The following is a 15,109-nucleotide window of genomic DNA, read 5'->3' as shown; positions in this document are numbered from 1 at the left end:
TGATGTTCATCTTATATCCTCAATTTAAGACGTTGTCCATTCCGTTCAACTGCTTTTCCAAGTCCTTTGCTGTCTCTGAATTACAATGTCATCGGCGAAACTCAAAGTTTTTATTTCCTGTCCATGGATTTCAATTCCTAGTCCGAAATTTTTCTTTCGTTTCCTTTACTGCTTGCTCAATATACAGATTGAATAACATCAGGGATAGGCTACAACCCTGTCTCACTCCCTTCCCAACCACTGCTTCCCTTTCATGTCCCTCGACTCTTATAACTGCCCTCTGGTTTCTGTACAAATTGTAAATAGCCTTTCGCTCCCTGTATTTTACTCCTGCCACCTTTAGAATTTGAAAGAGAGTATTCCAGTCAACATTGGCAAAAGCTTTCTCTAAGTCTACAAATGTTAGAAACGTAGGTTTGCCTTTCCTTAATCGTTCTTCTAAGATAAGTCGTAAGGTCAGTATTGCCTCACGTGTTCCAACATTTCTACGGAATCCAAACTGATCTTCCCTGAGGTCAGCTTCTACCAGTTTTTCCAATCGTCTGTAAATAATTCGCGTTAATATTTTGCAGCTGTGACTTATTAAACTGATAGTTCGGTAGTTTTCACATCTGTCAACACCAGCTTTCTCGGGGATTGGAATAATTATATTCTTCTTGAAGTCTGAGGGTATTTCGCCTGTCTCGTACATCTTGCTCACCAGATGGTAGAGTTTTGTCAGGACTGGGTCTCCCACGGCCGTCAGTAGTTCTAATGGAATGTTGTCTTCTCCCAGGGCCAGATTTCGACTTAGGTCTTTCAGTGCTCTGTCAAACTCTTCACGAAGTATCTTATCTCCCATTTCATCTTCACCTACATCCTGTGCCATTTCCATAATATTGTCCTCAAGTACATCGCCCTTGTATAGACCCTCTATATGCTCCTTCCACCTTTCTGCTTTCCCTTCTTTGCTTAGAACTGGGTTTCCATCTGAGTTCTTGATATTCATGCAAGTGGTTCTCTTTTCTCCAAAGGTCTCATTAATTTTCCTGTAGGCAGTATGTATCTCACCCCTAGTGAGATAAGCCTCTACATCCTTACCTTTGTCCTCTAGCCATCACTGCTTAGCCATTTTGCGCTTCCGGTCGATCTCATTTTTGAGACGTTTGTATTCCTTTTTGCCTGCATTTTTGTATTTTCTCCTTTCATCAATTAAATTCAGTATCTCTTATGTCACCCAAGGATTTCTACTACCCTTGTCTTTCTACCTACTTGATCCTCTGCTGGCTTCACTATTTCATTCCTCAAAGCTACCCATTCTTCTTCTACTGTATTTCTTTCCCCCATTCCTGTCAATTGTTCCCTTATGCTCTCCCTGAAATTCTATACAACCGCTAATTTAGTTAGTTTATCCTGGTCCCATCTTCTTAAATTCCCACCTTTTTGCAGTTTCTTCAGTTTTAATCTACGGTTCATAACCAATAGATTGTGGTCAGAGTCCACATCTGCCCCTGGAAATGTCTTACAATTTAAAACCTAGTTCCTAAATCTGTCTTACCGTTATATAATCTAATTGATACCTTTTAGTATCTCCAGGGTTCTTCCATGTATACAACCTTCTTTTATGATTCTTGAACCAAGTGTTAGCTATGATTAAGTTATGCTCTGTGCAAAATTCTACCAGGCGGCTTCTTCTTTCATTTCTTACCCCCAATCCATATTCACCTACTATGTTTCCTTCTCTCCCTTTCCCTGTTCTCAAATTCCAGTCACCCATGACTATTAAATTTTCATCTCCCTTCACTACCTGAATAATTTCTTTTATCTCATCATACATTTCATCTATTTCTTCATCATCTGCAGAGCTAGTTGGCATATAAACTTGTACTACTGTAGTAGGCATGGGCTTCGTGTCTATCTTGGCCACAATAATGCGTTCACTATGCTGTTTGTAGTAGCTTACCCGCACCACTATTTTTTTATTCATTATTAAACCTACTCCTGCATTACCCCTATTTGATTTTGTATTTATAACCCTGTATTCACATGACCAAAAGTCTTGTTCCTCCTGCCACCGAACTTCACTAATTCCCACTGTATCTAACTTCAACCTATCCGTTTCCCTTTTTAAATTTTCTAACCTACCTGCCCGATTAAGGGATCTGACATTGCACGCACCGATCCGTAGAACGCCAGTTTTCTTTCTCCTGATAAAGACGTCATCTTGAGTAGTCCCCGCCCGGAGATCCGAATGGGGGACTATTTTACCTCCGGAATATTTTACCCAAGAGGACGCCATCATCATTTAACCATACAGTAAAGCTGCATGCCCTCGGGAAAAAAGTTTAGTAATTACGTGAATGTAACTACGAAAACTACCAAATACGAATGTCAGCTTTGATCGACATGGCAGCTACGTGGTTTACTTCTGTCAGCCAATCACAGAACACAATTTTTGACATCACGAAGACAACCCTGTTCCGTCATGCCAGCTCATAAACACCTCGGATTACTTCCCATGTTCCACGGATATTTGTGCATACATTTTTTAATTTACCAGTTTAGCAAACTAATGGCCACTAAATGCTGTTCTTACATCAGTTTCCTATTGATAGATGTGCAACGTTGACGCCACCACATTTAAATACAATATAACCATCCTTTTTAAGCAGATCCAACAGGAAAGGAGGTTTATAGATAGATTTTTCACGAATCCTCTAGTGTAATTAACATTGGTTTTTTCAGTGAGGATTGATATCTTGTATTCCTCACTCATATCCAGATTTTTCTGTATATTGTGCTGAAAGTAATCTTTAAGTATTGTATACTCTTCTTAATGGCTTTTTCATTTCCCAGTTGCAGTTTATGTTCTTCCCTTGTGGCAGCTGTTTTTACCAAATCTCTATGTTAGGTTTTCTGGCTTTGACTTTTTCCATTGCAAGTTTTCTTTTGGATACACCTTAACTGCACTTAAAGGAATAATTTCTGTAATAGGGATTGGTTTAAGGCTGTTCAGTATACTGCTTTTGATCTTAAGACCTGTAGAATAACATTATTTTTGGGGACAAATACTAATTCGTCATTATTTAGATTTGATGGTATTGTGGAGAACAATGTCCTGGCTAACATTTTTCTCCAGCTTTAATGTAACACTTCTCCTTTTTGGAATCTCTGTTAATAATTAGCACACAGTTTACAGGTAAATAATTAAAACTATGGGTAGGCAGACACAGTTAACAACAGTCTTAAACCACAAGTAGACAAATTACACAATACTGTTAAATATAACGCAGTAACTGTTCTGTAAGCCATCTGATACTTTACACCACACAGAAGCAACTGAAACAAGAGTGTAGCTGGGCTATGGTATATACAGTTTGTTTGCATGTAATACATTAAGATAGTCTTCCACATGTAAGATACACCATCCATTCTGTAGTTGTAAATTATAGCTTGTAGTCTAGAAATACAATGCTCCTTTCGAAGGAAGATGTAAAAGTTTATCACAGACGCATATTGGGATACTTCATAAAACTTATAAAATGCCTACCAGTTTCTTTGTCCAGTTCTGCACTTGTGATTTGATATATAAATTTTTTATATATCTTTACTGTATAATAATCCACATTAAACTATCTACTCTAAGTGTCTTATCGTCGTTGCAGTCAAATTTCTGTTCCCTTGGTAGTCTTCATGCATACAGTCTTGTGGTATGGTATTTGGTAAAACACATCTTGTGTTATATCTAGGACCGTAAGGTAGTACATGAACTTGAATAATTTACTATGCAGATAATTGTTAAATACATCACACATTTTCTTCTCTAACTTTACAGACTATTCCCATCTCTAACTATTTATGACAGTTCACTTGATCACAAATTTTAACCATCATAATACTGTCACAAAATGGTTCTGTATCAGTGTAGGCATATTTAACTTTTTCTTACTAAGGAGCATGCCATTTCCGGTGTAATTTATGTTGCTGATGTTGGTAATATAATTGTCTAAGTTCTCCAATAATAGAATGATGTCACTTCCGCTTCTGCATCTAAATTTAGAACGTTGCTGAATGCTGCATCTTAGGTGTTACCTCCACGCCTGTGTGCATACAGGAGAGTAAGATTTGGTATCCGGACTACCTTACATGGTGCCACTGCCTTTTAAAATGTGGAACTAGGGGTGACAGCTGAGGGGAAACATCTATCAGCTTCTACTGGCGACGATAAGAACACAAGGGAGTTGACTTCTGAACATTCAGGGCCAAGATAATATTATAAAATATGCTCTGACTGTCTACAGGTTTAATTATTTAACTGTAAACTCTGTGGAAACTTATCATAGACAGAAAAAGTGTTATAATAACGCTGAAGAAACATATTTTTCTTAATGCAGGATGTTGTTCTCCACAATATTGCAAATATAGATGTTGCCAAATTACGGCTGGTTCACAAGTCTCAGAAAAACAGGAACATAAACCATTCCCACTTATAGAAATTAATCCGTTAAGTGGAGTTAGTGCGTATGTGCAGTAAAACTGAAAACGGAGACGATCAAAGCCCAAAAAAAGCGCAGACTAGAGAATTTATCAAAAAAACAGTTGCCTCAAAAGAAGAATATGAATTGCTTCTGAGAAATGAATAAGTCATTACAGATGTGTATGCAAGGCTTAAAAATTACTTCAAAAACAGTATATGGAAAAATATGATTATGGAATACAAGATATCAGCACTTACTGTAAATACCAGTGCAAAGTGGCTCTACACTGGAGTACTCACAGAAAATGATGGCTCCAAGGGTGTTTACTGCATTAGAGGACCTATGAAAAAAGTCTATCTATAAACTTCCATTCCCACTGGGATCTGCTCAAAATGATAGTTATGTTGTATCTAAATGCGGAGGTCTCAACGCTGTGCATGCATCTACAGGAAAGCAATTTTCAGAGCTTAAAACTCATGGAATACCAGCATTTCGTGGCCATTCGTTTGCTAAAGTGGAATACTAAAGCATACTTGTAAATTCCGAAAGAATAGGAGAAGAGTCAACAGTGACGTTTTTGTGATGTCAGCGATACTGTTCTAGCAAGTGATTTACTAGGTCAAAGTGCTCTCTAAAACTCGACTTTTTTATTACGATTTTTAAGCTCAGTTGTCGGGAAATGTGATGCTGGCACCTAAACATGCCATTGATCTTACCTGAGAGTAATCTCTTGGTGTTATTTAGTAATATGTTATGAAAAGGAAAGGAGACACAGTCTGTAAACTGTTTAGAGAGCCCTAGAACTTTAGTTGTTGTCCGGAAGTGCAACAGCCTTCTTAAGTATGGCACCTACGAGCAGCACCAGCTCAGACATAAAACTATATTAGAATTTCTACGAAGGATAGCAAATATAAAGCCAGTCATTAACGTCAATTATATCTTTCTAGTGATGAACATGATGCAATGTTATCTTTATCTTGAACTAGTGCTTGGTGAGATTTGACATTAAAGAGAATCTTCTAAAAAGGGCAGATGATGAAAATTCATTTGTTGCATCCGTAGTGGAAACGCTACCTCACCTAGGCCTAAAATTAGAAACAATAAAAAGCTGTATTTGGCATTCAATGGCCGGTCGCTGTGGCCGAGCGGTTCTAGGCGCTTCAGTCTGGAACCGCGCGACCGCTACGATCGCAGGTTCGAATCCTGCCTCGGGCATGGATGTGTGTGATGTCCCTAGGTTAGTTAGGTTTAAGTAGTTCTAAGTTCTAGGGGAGTGATGACCTCAGATGTTAAGTCCCATAGTACTCAGAGCCATTTGAACCATTTTTTTGCCATTCAATAACGTCAATTACATTATTGTTAAGTCGAACACAACATGCATATTTTGCATGGAATATAGTGACTACATACATACTTACATACATTAAGTAAACAAAAAGCAGGTTATTTATTCAGTTTAGAAAATGGTTGCAACTTCAAGTCTTTCTTTCTAAAAAAAAAAGATTAAAACACGTGATAAAGTTACAGTGTGTTTGGAACGCCCGCAAGGTAAACACACAATATGTTTACATACGTACTGCTCACCATAGTTATATCAAAAACAGTAAAGCAAGCAAAGAGGCAGGAGCTAATCGTCGCAAACACTGCGCCTTCGTCATCGGAATCTCGAAGGTGAGTGCTGTACGCAGTGTTTCATGTATGACCAAGGGGCTGTGTTGGGCGTTGTGCGAATTACAGTACCAGACAGACAGGCTATTATCACTGCGGATATTTATTTCTTATCGTCGCAGTCTGGATGTGAGGGCTGTACAGGCTATTTCACGTACGATATACGCGTTGTGTCCCTTGTTCTGAAGGTTCCCAGACCGGGAGGAAGGTTTCGAGCCCTACGTTCGTTGCGTCCCGATCATCGCACTCTGGATGAAGGAGTTGCACTACGACAACAGAGCGTGTCCGGTGTTGTGCAGGTTCCAATACCTGGGAAGGAGGTTTCGATCACTGCACACACTGCTTCACAATCACTGCAGTCTGAATGTGAGAAAATGTACAGACTGTTTTCATGTAACATAAAAGTGCTGTCTCCAGTGCTGTATAGTTACCCGAAGTGCGAAGGACGGTTTCGATAACTGCATACATTGCTTTCTAATCATTGCACTCGATGTGAGAGTTGTACAGGCTGTCTTATCTATGACAACAATGGTGTTGTGCAGGTTCCCACACCTTGGAGGAAGGTTTCGATCACCGCTTACGCTGCTTCCTATTAACGCACTCTGGATGTGAAAGTTGTACGGGCTGTTTCATGTATGACAAAAGTGCTGTGTCTGGTGTTGTGCAGGTTCCCGTACCGAGGAGGATAGTTTCGATCACTGCATACGTTGCTTCATAATCATCGCAGTCTGGATGTCACAGTTGTACAGGCTGTTTCACGTACGCCCTGATCATCTGACTTTCGCAGGTGAGTATTGTTCAGGCTGTTTCATACATGATGCAAGCCCTGTGTCCGTTTATTGTGCGGATTCCATTAGTGTGGAAGTAGGAGGCTTCCTGGATGTGAGAGATCTACAGATGTTTCATGTTTGAAGAAAATACCGTGTCCAGCGTTGTGCGGGTGCCGCTACTGGGGAAGCGAACTCTAATCACGGGCTCCGCTGTGTCCTGATCATCGCAGTCTGCCATGTGACGTATCAGTTTTATCTGAAATAAGATTAATTAGGGACAAACCTGAAAAGAAGTCCGAGAATATCTTTGCGTCATTTAACACGTTAGACTAAGTAGTAAATTAAGCTATGTTGATGAAACCAAACTTCTATATGTAATTCGATCCGAGCGACTTGCAAAAAAATGTTCGAATGTGTGTGAAATCTTATGGGACTTAACTGCTAAGGTTATCAGTCCCCAAGCTTACACACTACTTAACCTAAATTATCCTAAGGGCAAACACACACACCCATGCCCGCGGGAGGAATCGAACCTCCGCCGGGACCAGCCGCACAGTCCATGACTGCAGCGCCCGGACCGCTCGGCTAATCCCGCGCGGCAGCGACATGCAGTTTCAGTTGTAAAGCACTGCAAAGTTGCATTTTGACGATAGACGATAAGCATTTGAACCAATGGGGAACTTTGTGAATCTCAGAAGCTAGACAACAGTAACTCCCAGTGTTAATCCACGAGGCACATACATCAAGCTAAGGGAACAAAGATGGCGGAGCTGGAGGCGAGAGATCAAACTATCGTCATAACATCCTTGGGGGTCAAAATCGAGCTGCAAGAGCCAGATGGCGGCTCATGGGTACATAGATCAAACTAAGAGAACAAAGACGGCGGAACAGGGTTTAGATCGCACTTTTGCGATTTTGGCACCAAGTGGGATACGTAGAACGAGTTTTGAGGTCAGTTATGGTGGAACAGATCGAACTATTTAAGCAACGTGGCTGCTCAGGGGCACTTATTGATTAGATGGTTCATATTTTATGGTATTCAAATACTGCGCTGTGACAGAGACCACAAGAAGCTGCACAACAAATTTAAAGTCACACTGTTTGAAAAGCTGTCACTTTCTCCCAATGCGACGCAGAAGTTCAAAATTTGGCTCGACGGTGCCTACAATCTTCCTCTGTAATGATGCAAAATCATGGCATCTTGTGATGTCACTCTCACTATCGGCGACGTTTCAGACAGCAAGGTGTCAACACACGCAAAATAAAGGCCAGAGTTCACAATTTAATGTGTGGTATACTGTGTTACATTGACACCACATTTTACCACAGTTCTTCCCAACCCTACTGTGGAGGTGTCACACCATGGGAAGTTCGCCACACCTCCCATTGCTCACGTCTACCAACTTCTCTTGATGCCTCTGCAAAGCCCAGATTGAAAACACGCGGTTTTCTTTTGAGTGGCCGAGGAAACCATTTTGAACTCACAGAATCGACAGTAAAAGGCCTCAGAAGGTGTCATAAATGACGCGAATTAAATCACCTTTCCCTTATGACGTTCATCTTCACACATTTCGCGGTCGAAAACGACAGTTTGCAATGCAGTGTACAAAAGGATGACTTTCTTCACCACCTTCCACACTCCTGACACCTAAATGTGATTCGACCTATCTCTAAGGACATCGCGGGACTGCAGGCCCACTGAACGTGATTTTACCCCTTCGGAGTGTAAGATGTCCGTAATTTTTGCTCTGGTGAAACGACTAGGGACCGTTCAAAACCATTTATCGAAATTCTATAGTGATGTGAAACAGAAAGGATGATTATGCTTTTCATTCCTCCACTCCCGCGCCTTCCTGTGGCATATGCACATGAGGGTGCGACATTGTCATGCATTCGAAAAAAATGGCAGAGTCCCTATAAAACAACCTCTCTCCCCCAGTTCAGCAACTACATCGGCGCCACACATGCATCTTTGTCGGTAACTTTAAAATGTCCTTGTATGGATACCCCTATTCACTGATTCCTAGCCGGCCGGATTGGCTGAGCGGTTCTAGGCGCTTCAGTCTGGAACCGCGCGACCGCTATGGTCGCAGGTTCGAATCCTGCCTCGGGCATGGATGTGTGTGATGTCCTTAGGTTAGTTAGTTTTAAGTAGTTCTAAGTTCTAGGGGACTGATGACCTCAGCTGTTAAGTCCCATAGTGCTCAGAGCCATTTGAACCATTTCTGAACTGATTCCTAGGCGCCGGCCAGAGAGGTAACCCTTTCGGCGCACCTCAAATTTCGCATCCAGCCAATAAACGCTCGTGCGTCAGCCTAGCGCTAATCAGATGTATTTTGATGCACATTCGAATCGCTTTCAGAGCAAATATTATGTATTTGTTCTGATTTTACTGATTTTTTGGTGACTTAATTAGCCTTTGACCTATGAAATACCACTATTGTAAGTTGGACTTAAGTCGTGGCTGTTGGCAGGCTATTCTATTACCAGGATGCCTGCTGCATTGAGAAGATTTCTCGTAACATAGGTGACATGAGGCAGAGCATTGTTTTGCATAAATGTGGAGTGCAATATAAGTGGTACAGCCTCCTGAAAGACATATGTCTCCACTATCTCGTTAGCACTGGGCGTTCTATGCTGGAGGTGCCATGATGATGAGGTGCATTTTGTTGTTTACATGTTGCCTCCCAAAATCGTTACAGATCCGCTCCCGATTACGGTCTGGAGGGAAATAACGTTTGGATGATTCCTCGTCACTGCACCACGATGCCAAACTCGGATGCTGCTGTCATGGCTCTCCCTGGAGAAGTGTGACTCATCTGAGGAAAAGCACCCAATGCCAACACTCCACACCACACGGTTCACGTTGTATGACAAACTGTGAACTGGCCACATGATGTGCACATGTCACGTTCCGCACCTACATTGACTTGTATAGATGAATGTGCAGTTCCTGCAGCCATCACCAAAGTATCTGTGCTGACACCATTTTGATCGGCACCAGCACCAAGACGATCGGCTACAGCCCATGACGTCACCTGTTGGTTCTGGACTGCTTGCCACTCTGTAGCGTGATCTTCCCATAGTCTAGTGCAACAGACACATCTCTGACATGGACATTGTGTAACAAAGCTAGTCTCACGATTTCATTGCAGCATCCTTCCTACCACAATGTGTGTCCGCCCCCAGTAGCTGAGTGGTCAGCACGACAGAATGTCAATCCTAAGGGCTCGGGTTCGATTCCCGGCTGGATCGGAGATTTTCTCCGCTCAGGGACTGGGTGTTGTGTTGTCCTAATCATCATAATTCCATCCCCATCGACGCGCCGAAGTGACGTCAAATCGAAAGACTTGCACCCCGCGAATGGTCTACCCGACAGGAGGCCCTAGTCATACAACATATACATTTACCACATTCTGTGATATATCTAGCGTGTTCGCAATGAATCTCTCTGACCTGCCTGACCTGCCATCTCCACGTAAGGCAATAGACCGGCTAACCTCAAGGGAAGACAATTCTCTTTGTACCATAATTCTGCATAGCAAACATTTCAGTTCCTCTATGCTGAGATGAAGCAGAGCTTAAGGCGTATTTTGTTATTTAAGGATCCTTACTATGCTCTGAAAACAATGAAAAAGCATACTACATCAAGTGAGAGCTGCATGCAGAATGATTTTTTGAGTGTGCATTACAACAATGCAACTGCTGGCCGCTGGCTGCTTGTTGCATGAAAAATCTGAGGGATGTCAGAGCAGTTGCCTACCATCCCATTGCCTAGGTATCTGTGAACAGGTGTCTCTGTAAGGCGACATTTTAAAAAGTGCCCCACAGTGGTGTACAGGTTGCACCTAGGTGTTCCCGAACTGGGAAGTCTTAGAGGGATCGTTTGCCATTTTATTCACAAACATTTCAAATTCGCATGCCCCAAAGCATGTCTCACAAGGCACAAAAAATGAGGACTGCATCAGAACACTTTCAGATTTCACCAAATGATTCTGAATGACCCCTAGTTGTTCCACCACATATACCAGAGCAAAACTTATGGTCTCACTACACTTAAAAGGGATGAGATCAAATCCAGTGGGGTTGCAGCCTCGCAGGCGTAATCGTCTGTTGGGCTGTCAGCAGTGTGAAAAGTTGTCAAAAATGTCATCACATTGCACTTTGCACTGCAAACTGTCGTTTTCAACTGAGAAATGTGTGAAGAGCTCCAAGGGAAGGATAAGTTTAATTCACGCCCAACAAGACACCTCCTGAGGCCTTCTTGTGTTGGTTGTGAGCAGAAGCATGAGTTCAACCCTGGGCGTCACGTTTCTAACCTAGGGATAAGTGGTTAAGGGGAGGTGTGACGACCGTCTCCAGTTGTGATACGTGCACAATGGTATTGTTCAGAATTGTGGTGAAATGCAGTGCCAGTGTGACATTATTACACCTCACATGAAACCCACTGGCCTCTATTTTGCAAGTGTCAACACCTTGCTGTGACGTCACAGGAATCCATCCTTTTGCACCTTTACACAGAATGTTGTAGGCAACTTCGACCCAAATTTTGAACTACGGTATTCTGCGTTGCAATGGGAGAATTTTGTTGCTCAGTTTTTGTGAGTTCGTGTATGTGTGCATGTCCATGTGTGTGTGTGTGTGTGTGTGTGTGTGTGTGTGTGTGTGAGAATCAGGCTGTGGCTGTACGTTCTAACAAAACCGTATGGGTTCAGTGAATGCTGAGAAAGCATCCTACAGGTCCTCTCACCACAGCCCTACCTCTGCATCTAGGCAGAGACGGGCTGTACGGCACTAATCTTATACAATACGGGCCAGAAGACCACTGCTTATACTACTCAGAACTGTTACTATCGTTAAGTCATGAGTCACACTTAAGTTGACAACTTATTTGCCTTCCAGTTGGTGTCTTGGTCAGACAATATTCAGCAAGGTGTGATTAGTAACACCGTTAAACTGAACTTTTCTCCTAATACTAACTGAGAAAACTGGCATTCCCTGGCTATTTATTTATTCCATTCCATCTCCTCCTCTCTCTGTCAATCTCCCCTTCTCTCTCTCTCTTTGTCCAGCTCCTCTGTCACCTCTTCCCATCCATATCCACTTTCGTCCTCTGTCTACCCACCTCAGCGCGCGCTCTGTCTCTCTCTCTCTCTCTCTCTCTCTCTCTCTCTCTCTCTCTCTCTCTCCCCATCTCCTGTCTCTCTATCCACCTCAACTCCCTCCTCTCTATCCATCTCCCCTGTTCCTGTCCATCACCTCCATCCCCCCCTCTCTCTCTCTCTCTGTCCAACTCCCTTTCCATAGTCTACCTCCTCCTCTCCCACTCTCTGTCCATCTTCTCCTGTCCCTCTCTCTGGCCATCTCCTCCTCCGACCTCTCTCTGTCAATCTGCTCCCCCCCTTCTGTTCATATGCTCCTTACCCCTTTGTTCATCTCCTCCCCCTCTATTTCACCAAGCCAAGTGCCGCAGTGGTTAGCAGACTGGACTCGCATTTGGGAGGATGACAGTTCAAACCCACATCTGGCCATCCTGATTTCCCTAAATCTCTTCAGGCAAATACCAGGACAGTTCTTTTGAAAGGGCGTGGAAAATTTCCTTCTCCCATCCTTCCCTAATCCGATCAGACTGCTGTTTGGTCCCCTCTCATAAATCTACCAGCCAACCAAACAAGCAACCCTCTAATTCCATTTCCTCCTCCCCTTTCTTCGTCAATATTTTCCTCCCCATCTCTCTTTCCATCTCCTCGTCCCCCCATCTCTCTCTTGATCTCTTCCCCCTTCTGCCTGTTCATCTCCTCTCCATTCCTTCCTGTATCCATCTCCTTCTCTCCCCCTCTTCCCTTTCTCAGTCCTTCCCTCCTCCCCTTTGCCTGTTATCCCCTCCTCCCCATTCTTTCTGCCTGTCTCTCCTCTTTCCCTTCCCTGTCCATCTCCCCTCTCTCTGTCCATTGTCCATTTTCCTTTCCCCTATCTCTGTCCATCTCCTCTTTCTCCTCCATCTCCTATCTGTGCCTATCTCCTCCTTCCCTATCGTTGTCTGTCCATCTCCTTGTGCGTCCTTTTCTCTCCACATTATCAGACTCACTCCAGTAGGAACCTTGTTGTTCTCACCCCTACAGTATTTCTTTACATATGTAACTAATACGTGCAGGAAACTTGACTGAAATCGTTCGAGGGCTTTAGGATGACCTTTTTACTTGTGGCTTTACTCACATACGCACATGTCAAACATATTTCGCATATATTTAACACATTTCACGCGTACTTGTGCATATACTTGACATGTGTGTCTAGCGAATTTCGCCATGCAGTTTCATTCTGGCGCAGTTTAATGTTTACGATGTCGAATCTCCTGAACTATGTGCTGTACGATATAATTTTGCAGGTATATCCAGTGGTTTATGTGCCTACTGTCTACGAAATGTGTTGCGAATAGAGTTAATAGTAAAGAAGCAATAAATTAAACCGGAATGCGTGATTGGCAGTTTCTGTCGCATCTCAGTACTTGACGTTATATCTCCTGAACTATGTGTCGTACAATGTTACATTTTTGTAGGTACATTCAGCGGTATATGTGTATACCGTCTGCATAATGTGTTGCGAGTAGAAGTAGTAGCAAAGTAATAATAAATTAAAACGTCATGCATGATATGAAAGTCTTTCCTCGCATCTCAGTATTTGTCGTCGTATTTCGTGAACTAAGTGTCATAAAATGATGTAATTTTTCTGGTACATTCAGAGGTATATGTGAGCACTGTCTGAAAAAATGTCACGAATACAGTTAGGAGAAGTATAAATTAAAAACGTCATGCATCAAGTGGCAGTTTTACTGCGTGAACAGCGAAAATGTAGTAAGCGACAAACTTCTTTTTTTTCATCATTTTGTGTTGTACTTCAGCGAGAAAAAGTCTCATAAAGATTTGAAACTATGTGTAAAGTTGTTACAAGTCTATAAGTGATCTCATTTTCAAATACTGGATAGCTTAAGTATGGGTATTCTCACATCATGGACTACATTGCCCTTTCGTCCACACCCTCACGCCTTTAATAGGGGTGTGTTTCTTACGCCTGAGTGATTCTTTCCAGCCAGTTAATTATATGTGCACCAAGTTTAGTTGAAATCGGGCCCATGGTTTACGAGGAGATGTGAAACATATACACACACACACACACACACACACACACACACACACACACACACAGAGAGAGAGAGAGAGAGAGAGAGAGAGAGAGAGAGGGGACAAGTCATGCGAAAGCTCCTAATATAGTGTCAGACCTCCTTTTTGCCGGCGCAGGCAGCAACTCATGTGGCAAGGACTCGACACGACGTTGGAACTCCCCTGCAGAACTGTTGAGGCACGCTGCCTCTACAGTCCTCCATAATTGCGAAAGTGCTGCCGGTGCAGGATATTGTGTACGAACTGAGCTCTCGATGATGTCCCATAATATTCTATGGGATTCATGTCGAGCCATCTGGGTGGTCAAATCATTCGTTCGAATTGTCCAGAATGTCTTGACATAGCGCATTGTTATCCATTCTTTGGGAATATGAAGTCCACAAATGGCGGCAAAATATGGTCTGCATGTAGCCGAACACATGCATTTCCAGTCAATGTTCGGTTCCGTTGGACCAGAGGACCCAGTCCATTCCATAGCATTCTGACATGGCGCATTGTCATCCAAAAAAGCCCCATCGTTGTTTGGGAGTACGAAGTCCATGAATGGCTGAAAATGGTCTCCACGTAGCCAAAAATAAGCCTTCCAGTCAGCCATCAGTTCTGTTGGATCAGGGGACCCAATCGATTCCACGTAAACACAGCTCACACCGTAATGGAGCCACTACCAGATTGAACAGTACCTTTTTGACAACTTGCATCCATGGCTTCGTGGAACCTGCGCCACACTCAAACCCTACCATCAGCTCTTACCAACTGAAATCGGGACTCGTCAGACCGAGGCACGTTTCTCCAGCCGTCTAGGTACAACCGATACAGTTAAAAACCCAGAAGAGGTGCTGCAGGTAATGTCGCGCTCTTCGCAAAGGGACTCGTATCGGTTGTCTGCTGCAGTAGCCCACTGATGCCAAATGTCACTGCACTGCTCTAGCTCTAACAGATACGTTCGTCTTATGTCCTACATTGATTTCTGTGGCTGTTTCGTCTTGTGTCGCTTGTCTTTTTTTTTTTTTTTTTTATTTACTCGTCAAGTTCC

The sequence above is a fragment of the Schistocerca serialis genome, chromosome 9 (assembly GCF_023864345.2).
Source record: "Schistocerca serialis cubense isolate TAMUIC-IGC-003099 chromosome 9, iqSchSeri2.2, whole genome shotgun sequence".
NCBI lineage: Eukaryota > Metazoa > Arthropoda > Insecta > Orthoptera > Acrididae > Schistocerca > Schistocerca serialis.
The sequence above is the reverse complement of the archived record's forward strand: the minus strand, read 5'-3'. Positions refer to the sequence as shown.